Below are 10,641 nucleotides of genomic sequence, written 5' to 3' on the forward strand. Positions count from 1 at the left end.
TGTCCAGTCTCATTGTCAAAATAACTTAAGAGGCAGATCTTAATTCTCCGGGTTACAGCCACTCACATGGTTTGCTCTCAGGTCCACAGAGCAGACTCCAGGACAAACGAAGGAGGAACACAGGAGTGCTTGGGGTTTTCTTTGAATTGATTGCTACACAACTTTATACAAAACTACCATTTTCTCAGCCATGTTGGAATATGCAGTCATTGTCCGAAACACAGTGGCAGTGGCTCTTTACAACCAGGCTTTAGCTAGCCAGAGTTTTGTGTGTGGACCCCTACCAATCCCCAGGCCCCTACCCAAGCCCAGCCTGTCTTACTGGTCAGTCAGGAGCTGTCTTCCCTCGCTGGCTGTGAGTGAGATGGGTTCTGGAGAGTATTGCATTCCCGGTTCTTTGGTCCTCACCACAGCTGAAACTGTATACTTATCTCCCTATATAGGACTCATGTGAGGTTATTAGTCCCTGGTCACTCTTCAGGGTTGGGTTGGGCTGGTGCTTACAGAGCAGGCTGTGGTTTTTGCCTTACCTTGGCTCACATAGGAAGTAGCCACATCTTTTCTGAGCTTCTGGGTTATTCTCTGTAAAGGGGGGACACATACATCTGGTGCCTCCTTCAAGAACCATTCTGCCAACCAGGAAAGAATGGCTTCGGACGCAGCTGGTCTAGCCTGGGAACTGAGTTTGTAGGCAGGAAAGGGGCTCCTGGGAGGAAAGGTGCACACAGGCATGACACATGTGACCCTATGTGTGCGCATTTCAGTTTCTACCTCACAGAGGAGGGACCAGTTGCTGTGGAAAATGACAAGGGGGCTTAAGTTGGTGGCTGTGGGGTGTGACAGACTGGGAAACTGGTTTCATGACCCTCAGAGGTCCTCAACTAGGCCACAGTATGGTGAGTGGATATTAGAACATCTTCTGGCTGGAAGGCTTTGTATCATGGTCCTTACCTGGGGTTGGCTTTCATCCCAATGTGATTATTAAAACTGAAAAAATCAGAAACTATAGTAATTACGTGGAAATAAAACCTTACAGCCTTCCTTCGCTCCCCTCCTTTTTGGAGTGACTTTTTTTGAGAGAGGGACTTGATATGTATCCCAAGTTAGCTTTGAACTCTTGATCCTCCTGCCTCAGTCTCCCCAAGAGCTAGGAGTACAGGTGTGTGCTAGCATGCAAGCATTGTGTCTTTACTCTTTAAAGAATAATGTTGAATATTGGGATATGTCCTTTCAGCCCATTTCTTCTTAACTTTTGACAGTTGTACGCATGAGTACATGCATGTTTGTACACATGAACACATGCATGCGTGCACGCACACACATAAACACAGAGGGGTGGGGGAGGGAGAGAGCCCTGTTCTAGCTACTCCAGAGATTGAAGCAGGAGACCACAAGTGTAAGGGCAGCTTGGGCTAGAGAACAGGTTCCAAAAAAGTCTGGGCAATTTAGTGAGACCCTTGACTTGACTAAAAATGCAGAAGTGAGCCTAGAGAGAAAGCTTTGTCAGCATAGTGCTGGCTGTGCAAGTGTGAGGTTGGGATTGGATCTCTAGCACCTACATAAAAAGCCAGGTGCAGGGACACACACGTGTAATGCCGGAGTTTGCTTGGGAGATACTGGAGACAGGAGGGTCTCGGGGCATGCTGGTCAGCAATTGGTGAGCTCCACGTTCAGTGGGAGACTGTCTCAAAAACGTAAGGTGAGAATGTGGCTTCGGAAGGCGTCTCAGTGCCAATAAGCCTCACGCTGGAGCACATGTGTATGCATGGAATTGACATTAATTAGCACATGTGCACTCCCCCACATGAATATGTGCACACACACACCAAACAAAATAATCAAAAGCAGGGTTGGGAATGTTGGTGGCAGAGTGCTTGTGTAGCACGAGTGAGGTTCTGGGTTCAGTCTCCAGTACAAAGGACGGAAAAGAACACCGGAGGTTTCCTCACGGCTCTCAAAGAAGAATGCCACGTAACTGCTCTTTGTGGAGTCGGGGACTGGAGACTAAGGGTTTTTAGACAGACCAGCATTCAACTGGGGAGTTTACTGGTTTTCCTGACCCCCGCAGCTGGACGTTAAGAGTGTTCCCAATATTTTTCAAATTTGTATTTTTATTTATGTTCATGTATATGTGGTTGTGGTGGTGGTAAGAGGGAGCCATTGTGCATGTGAGTGCAGTTGCCCACGGAGGCAAGAGGCATGAGGTATTAGATCCACTGGAGCTGGAGTTACAATGGTTGTGGGTGGCCAACAGGTATGCCGAGAACTGAACACAGATTCTCTGCAAGAGCAGCCTGCATTCTTAAATGCTGAGCTGTCTTTTCAACCCCCCCTCCCCCAGTATTCTTGTAGTTAGAGCTCTGCTCAGACAGCCAGCAGCCCTATCTCTGTGTGCAGTGGGAAATCCTTTATAGGCTAAGTTAAAATGGGTCCCTCTCTTGACACAGCAACGGCCACAGACAAACACGGGTTTGTCTTAAGCTATGTCTGGGGTGTGGACATTGCAGGCTCCGAGGGCTCTCTGCTACCTGGTAAACTCCTTTGTGGTTGGAGGATGAGGCAGGGAGGAGAAGCTCCTTAGAGAGGGCTCTGCCAGGACAGGCATGAGATGCTGTCAGGACTGGAACCTGTAATCTGAGCCCAGCAGTTGAGGTGGGAAGGTAGTTAGTGTGTTCTGACTGACAGATGATGGAGAGGCAGAGGCTCTGCAGCTTGCTATTACTTCCAGAAAAAGGGTCTTGAGGGCTGGGGGAGGCTATGTCTGTCTGTCTTCCCTTCAGTTGGGAGTAAGGCACACTGGCTGAGATCCTATTGGGCCACCTTCCCTGTCAGGACCACACATTCCTCACCTGTAGAAGGGGCTCTGGGATGAGACAGCAGGTACCAGAGTTCCGACGAGGATGTGCTTTACCATTTCGTTATGGGATGAGACAGCAGGTACCAGAGTTCCGACGAGGACGTGCTTTACCATTTCGTTATGGGCAAACGAACATGCAGAAATACTATGCTCATGCTACAGACTCATCCGCAGCCTGGCTGGCCTCATCTCCACCCACACACTTCCCCCTCCAGACAACGGATCGCTTCATCCGTAGAAGTTGGAGTCTGTTCCGTTTTACAAACAGACAATTCTGGAACACACACATGACCCTCAAATCTGTTGGAACTGAAAAAGGAGTGCAGTGAAGTTCAGGCTGCAGACTCCACACACACCGCAATCAGCCGTGTTTCTACACACTCACAAGGACCTAGCCAGAGAGGAAATAAGTCCCTTCGGTAATAGCATCACAGCCCAGAAGAGTCTTAGCAATATATTTATAAAGGAGACGAAAGTTCTGCAGACATCTGAAATTTATCAAGGACTGATGAAAGAAACTGAACCAAACTAATAATAATAATGATGATGATAATGATAAATGGAAATATATCCCATGCTCATGGATTAGAAGGATTCATACTGTTGAAATGTTCAAATCACCCCAGGTGATCAACAGATTGGATATAACCTCTATAAAAATTCCAACGACAGTTTCCAGAAATAGGAAAAGAATTACTGCAGAATTCATGTAAAACCAGAAGTGACCCCAAAGAGCCAAAGCTATCTCAAGCAAAAAAGACTCTGGCTGAAGATGCTCCACATCTTGATTTTAAACTATGCTACAAAGCTTATGAAATGAAAGTGGTGTGATGCTGGCACAATGGAATTAGATAGGGAACGCCCCCCTGTGAACCCATGTATTATCACTGGTTCCAACCAGATGCCAAAAATACACAAAGGGACCAGGTCAGTGAAAACTAGCTATTTGCCTATAAGAGCATGAAATTCCCAGCCCAAAGGTCTGGAGGCCTAAAACCTGAGACCACAAAACTTCTTGAAGAAGAGAAAGTATTTTGTGTGGGTGGGTGAGGGGCCTCTGGGAAATCTGGATTTTAATATCAGGTTATGAGATCACATCAGACTAAAGTTTCTGAACGGCAAGGAGGCAGCCGTGGGAAGAGATGGTGTGTGAACGAGGGGACATATTTGCAAGGTGAACATCTAATGAGGGGTTGGTGTCCAAAACAGATGAGATAGAAAAATCGTAGCAAGAAACTAAAGAGCCTTATTTAAGATGGGCAAAGGGCGTGCACGGACAGGCTACAAGTGAACAACGGACACACACCGATATGCTCATTTGTCATCAGGGAAGCACACGTGCAAAACCACAAGGAGAGGCTACGTCACACCTGTCAGCATGACTGTTAGCAAAACGATGACAGATGACTGTTGGGAGTATATGGAGGTAGGAAACCCTTGTCCAGTGTTGGTGGGAACGGAGTCACTGCAGCCACTACAGCAAACCGAAAGGAGGCGTCTCAAGAAACTAGGAGCAGAGCTAACACATGATCCGTCACTGGGTATATAGCCAAAGCCTTGAAATGGGTTTGCTGAAGAGACACTGTCAACACTCCAATGTCTGTAACAACTCCATCCACCATAGGGAAGCACAGAGGCAGCCCCTAGTCTCATCAGCGGATACATGGTGGAGATATTTGTTACATAGTTACACAATGAAGTACTATGTAGCCTATAAGAGGAGGACGTTTTATTATTCACAATAGTTAGGAAAGGTCAAGGAGCACAAATACTGCCCACTTGCACCTCTTTGTGGGGTACAAAATAAACTCGGAAGCAGGAAGGGGAGGTTAAGCAGGCCAAAGGGGACAAACTCTTGATTAGATGGAACACTTTATTCAAGAGAGCAATGGTCCAGTGCAGTGACTACTGTTTATAATGTGCATGTCCTGCTTACAGGAACTTTCAAATGCTCTACCAGGAAAAGCAACAAATCCTGAGGTGTACACCACTGCTTGTATTGTAGGTGCTCTGGCAGAGCAGAGGCAAGAGGATCTCCGTGAGTTTGAGGCCAGCCTAGTCTACATAGTGAGTTTCAGGACAGCCAGAGTTACATAGTGAGACATCCTCTGAAAAAAACAAAAATAAGGGCTGGAGAGATGGCTCAGGGGAAAGGAGCATTCACTGATCTTCCAGAGGTCCCGAGTTTAGTTCCCAGCAACCACATGGTGGCTCACGACCATTTGTAATAGGCTCAACAATCTCTTCTGGTGTGTCTGAAGACAGTGACAGCATATTTACATATACAGAACAAATAAATCTTTAAAAATCATCTTAAAACAAAAAGAAAGCCCAGATCTAGATGAGTCTTGTTACTGCTGTATTTCTCATTGGCTGCATGTGTGTAGGGGACACTCATCTCCTGCCCAGCTCACTGATGGCTTAGTAGTGGAATGCTCGCCTAGTGTCTGGGAGGCTCTGGGTTCTATCCACAGTACAACATAAACAGGGTGTGGTATGGAAGGCCACAGGATTAAGAGTTCAAGGTCACACTTGGCACCATAGAATGTTCAAGGCCAGCCTGGGCTAAAGACCTTTTCTTAAAAGGCAACGTAAAATAAACAGGCTAATTGCTGACATACAGTAAAAAAAATTTAAAGCCTAGAATATCTTCTGATTTTTTTTTTTCTATATGGAGCTGGGTGTGAACCAAGGCCTGGTGCACACCAGGTTTCACTCCTTGAAGGGATGTGGGCTTCCTTTCTGCCCTCCCAAGGTCATTCTGGGCTGGGTACAGGAAAGGTCAAGCACTTGGCGGGGCCCTGCTGGCAAATCTTTCAAAGAGAAATCAGACATTTGGCTGGCAGCGCTATCGCTTTCACATCTGTTCTTTTAGGCGTCTCTGCTATTACTCAACATACTGTGACCTGGGCTGCCCTCTTCCTTCAGCAAAAGCCCCGTCTCTCACTCAGGCTGGCCAACATCTGGTGATCACAGGAGCTATCAGGGCAGTAGGGTTCTCTTCTTAGCTCTTGTGAGATCAGGCCAAGCGGCAGGTGTGGCATTTCTGCCTAGACAAAGGAGATGGGGCTGCATTTGGGAAAGCATGTTGTTTAGAGAGATGGACAATTGAAGCAGCTCTGAGGCATACCAGCAGTCCACCCTTTTGGACCATCAGTGACTCAAAGCCCTGAGGCCCTAGCTTTTCCTTAGCTCATGGCTTGTGTGACCCTAATAAGTCCCTTCCCTCTGAAACCCCTGCTGTCTGCCTACGGAATGATGGTGTTAACCAGAACACTGTCCATGTGCCCAGGCTGGACAGGAAGGGATCGCTCTGTGTCCCTGAGCCCAGGCTGGGAGGAGTTGGTTTGGAAAAGGTGAGTCTAAGCATTGGAATGCCCCTCGGACCTCAGGGAAAATCCATCTGCAGGGAGGTGGAGTGTCGGGACCACAAGGGTGACAAGCCAGCGCATGGAATGATGGGAAGGAGACAGTGGACGGGAGGCAAGCCAGCTGCTGGCTGTAGAGCGGGGTCCATGCGCCTGTGCTGCACTGTCTCAGGAAGAGTCTGACAGAAACACCTCGAGGTCCTGTAAATTGCCCTTGCTGGAGAAAAACCTCCTTCTGGGAGGCTCTAAGGCAAGAGGCTAGAAGGGCTTTGGGTTCTCCTGAACAGGCAGGGCTGCCATGGGAGAGGGAGAGAGAGACTAGTCTTTTGGAGGTATGTCAGACTTCCTGCTGGATTTCCAAGGTAAAGGAAGGAAAGAAGACACACATTCTTGGAATTGGAGCCGGGAGAGCTCTAGTGTGAGCATTGCGTGGCTGGATCCAGGGGCTCTGATGACTGCTCTGTGGAGCTCTCCAGTCCTTATTGTGACACTTCTCGGGCACGGTACTTGCTATCTTGTTGCCATGTAAGTGACCGATCACTCTAGCTCTCTCACTTCCGTGGTCAGACCTTCAGGCCTAAAGGCTCTGGTTTGGGGTCAGCTGAGACTGTATGTAGCCAGACTTCCCAGGAAGCTGCAAGTGCGCTAGAAGACTGGAGATCTGCTCCCAAAGTGGCTACCTTTAAGGAGCTAATCCAAGAGGGAAGCCATGATCGCTTCCCGGACTTCAGAGGTCCCATGTGATTTTAGTAATTTTAACCCTAGTGGTTATGAAGGGAATAAAAGATATGTCAGGTTTGAATACCAGGAAGCAGGGTCCTTGGAAGCTCACAGGCCAAAAGCCTTATGAATAGCTCTGATATAGGACCTTGTGGCTCATCTTAAAGTCCCACCCATGACTGTCCTTTCCTTGGCTCTCGCTGGACACAAGTACACCTTTGGGCTGCTTTCCTCAGGACTGGGGACCTGCACTGGTTAGTATCGCCTGTGTTCTGTGGAGGGACCTGTGGCAGTAGACCTGAGACCCAGAAGAAGGCTTCCTGTACTTGACTTGACAGGATTTGTAGTATTTTGACATGACCAGGATGGAAGGGGGCCTGGTTGGATGGTAACCTAAGGGAGACAGGGTGGAAAAGGAGTTAGGCTGAGTGTTGGGGTCTGAGGGGTTAAGAAAGGAGGCTTGATCCTGAGTCACATGTTAGCCATGTTAAGCCCATGAGGAGAGTAAGCAGGAGGCAGGCTCCTGGGTTTGGAGCTGCGAGGATAACGTTAGCCAGCACCCCTGCCTGTCTCTTTAACTGAACCCTCACAGACTCTCAGCCATTGGTGTAGGATTGTCTTGACTTTACAGAGGCTCACAGGAATGCTGTGGCTTGGGTGAGGTCACACGCACGGAAGCCCTGTCTGTGAAGCTTCATTGCTCTAGGGTGAGGAACTGGGCTGGCGTGAGCTTCCAGCCGATTGCTCAGAGTGTGGTCAGTCCCTTGAGGATGCTGAACCCCTGAGGCAGGAGAGGAAGACCGCAGCTGTGAGGCTCAGGGTCAGAGTGAAGTTTCTCGTCTCCCGCCTGCCCCTGCCGAAGCTGCCCAGAGTTCGAGAGGCACTGGGGGTGCTGTGGGGTTTCTCCCGTGGGGGCAGGGCTCCACATCGTTTTCTCAGCGCTCTCTGTATTAGTTGTTGGTTGGCTGACTGACAATTGTGCCTTGTTTACCCCTGCCCACCCAGCATGTGGTGGCAACCCCATCTTGGGACCCTTCCTGGAGTGGAGGAGAGTATTTTCCTGAGTTGGGACCCCAATCTCATTGTGAAGCTTTTCAGATCCATGTACCCTGCTTGTGGTGTGGTTGTCCCCCCATCCTGCTGTCTCCTAGTCTGGGTACCCTAACTTAGTGCTGTGTCTAGCCCTGAAGAGGAGGCTGGGTGGAGCCCTGGACAGGAAAATTTAGTGGTGGAACCTGCAGAAACCAGTCTGCCTGTCGGCTGTTTCCCAGGCCTGAAAACACTGGGTTCTGGGGGAACTGGAGGAAGATGGAACACCCTCACAGAAGGTTTGGGGGCCCGATGGTTCAGGGTCTGGAGGTCCTGAGGACCTGTCCTGCCTTACTCCCAGGGAGGGCTGAGAGAGGTGGTTGAGGGTACGGCTGTGGAGTCAGGCAGAGGTGACGTAGGTTACCAGCATTGTTTCTCAGAGCCCTGTAGTACATCTACACCCCTCCTCTGAGGAGGAGGTGGGGTCAGGCAGTGGGGGAATGAATGAGCTGTTCCTGTGTAGTCAGCGTGCTGCCCAGAACACAGCAAAGTGTCAGATGTGACCACAGAGGCCACCAGGGGTCGGTGCTGAGAAGAGGTGAGGGGAGGATGATGTATGGGGTGAGGGGTGTGCTTGGGGGTGCCATGTCCTTCAAGGGCAGATAGACAGGGGCTCAAGGAGAGCAGGAAGCATTGCTGAATTTATTATCACTATCCTGCCTTCTCTGGATGGTCCAGCCTTCTGGGTTTCTACTCCCTCCCACTTCGAGGATCCTCACCAATGACCAAGCTTCTGTATGCTCGCCCCTGCTTTTGGGGTCACTTTTCAGAGTTACCAATGGGGCAGTGGGCTCCTACCTCCATTAGTCTGAGAACTTTGAGGCCCCTGGGTCTTCCCTGCCAGAGGGGTGGAGCCAACCCCCATCTTCTCCCGGGCTCTTCCTGCTCTCAAGCTCTTGGTCTGGGTCCCTCATCCTGGCTGCATCCTCCTTCTGCTGGGTCTTGTCCTCTGCTGTAGTCCAGGCCTGTGAGTCTTAGAGTGTCCAGCACCAGTCTCCTGAATAAAATGGTCATTTATCAGGGACCATCAGAGAAAGGTGTGAAGGGGTAGAGAAAGAGTTACACCAGTGTGGTCAACACCAGAGGGAGAAGCAATCCCAGAAGGTCCCTTGTGTCCTCTAGTCAGAAGGCTCCCTCGGAGCACTGCCCCGGGAGCAACAGGCTTCTCACTCTGGTCATTGTGTGGTGACCTCTGATGAGCGGGCCACCTTCTCACTACAGAGTAGCTTGTGCGGTACAGGTCCATGAAGGCTTGTCACTGTCGCAGGGCAGGTAGGCTGGTTTCAGTTTGCAATCATGAAAGTGTATTGATTGGATTAACACATGAATGTGGAGCCATGGGGGAACGTCTGCACCCCAGTCACCTTTCCAGGATTTCCTCCCTGTCAGTGGCATGTGTCAGAGCTGGCACTGAGCCACATTCTTGTCAACACACATTTTCCTTCTAAGCATCACTGTCCCAGTGGTACAGTAGAATCTCTGTGACTTTAACGTTCTGCTGGCTCACAGCATTAAGTACCATTTTAGGCACATATCGATCACTGAAGTAGCATAGCTGTTCAATCTTTTGTCTATTTTATTTTTTATTATTGTTTGCTTGTGACAGGGCCTCATTGTGTTACCAGTGTTGCTCAGGCTGACGTGAAACTCCTGAACTGAAGCAATCCTCCTGCCTCAGTCCTCAGAGTATCTAGGACTACAAGTATGTCCCATGATTGGGTGGAGTCTATCTTCTAATGGGACCAATTGTCTTTTTTACTATTATTATTATTATTATTATTATTATTATTATTATTATTGGTGTGTGTGTGCTGTGCTCACATGCATATGCCGTGGTACACATGTGGAGGTCAGAGGACAACCCATGGGCTTTCCAGGGTTGAACTCAGTTTGTCAGGATTAGCAGCAGGTTCCTTGGCCCACTGAGCCATCTTGCTGGCTTCATGGGTGATTTTAGTATAATCTTCCTACGTCATTTCCAGCTGTATGTGTGGCACAGGCTTTTGCCTACTCTCTTCCTAGGTGACACCTGTTTCTTCTTTGCTTAGGAGCACCCAGACCTGGGCGACAGTTGCTCCGTGAGGGGTGTTCTAGTGTCTGGTTGCTCTGTCCACCTGTATGTTCTGTCCTGGATCCTGTGTGGGTTCAACAGCAGACCTGTAGGCCACCCAGTTACACACTAGCACAGGGACTGCCTCTGAAATCCCAGCCATGTTCTGGTATTTGTCTAGTGTGTTCCGGATGCAGGGACACAAAGGATGTAGCTCTCAACAATACAGCCGCCTGAGGGAAGACAGCCCACAAGGGGGAAGGATAGAGGTTGGGGTCTATACCAGGAATGCCCCACACTGGGGGAGGGGGAAACATGACTTGCTTGAGGAGCTCTTGTGGAGTTGGGGGTCTCTGGAGAAAAGGTAGACAATCATCACAGTACTCCAGGTTGGGGTGCAGGGAAGGCTGCTGAGGGACAGACGGGTGTTCTCTGTCTGTCCTTGGAGGCTTCTTTTGATTGCCTCCGAGCCCTTTGCAGTTTGCTGTGTTGCTCCTGAGCTCCCCTGTGACTGCAGGAAGAAGTGAGGGCTGACATGACAGAGAAGAGCCGGATTT

The sequence above is a fragment of the Micromys minutus genome (genome assembly GCF_963924665.1).
Source record: "Micromys minutus genome assembly, chromosome: 24".
In the NCBI taxonomy this organism is placed as follows: Eukaryota; Metazoa; Chordata; class Mammalia; order Rodentia; family Muridae; genus Micromys; species Micromys minutus.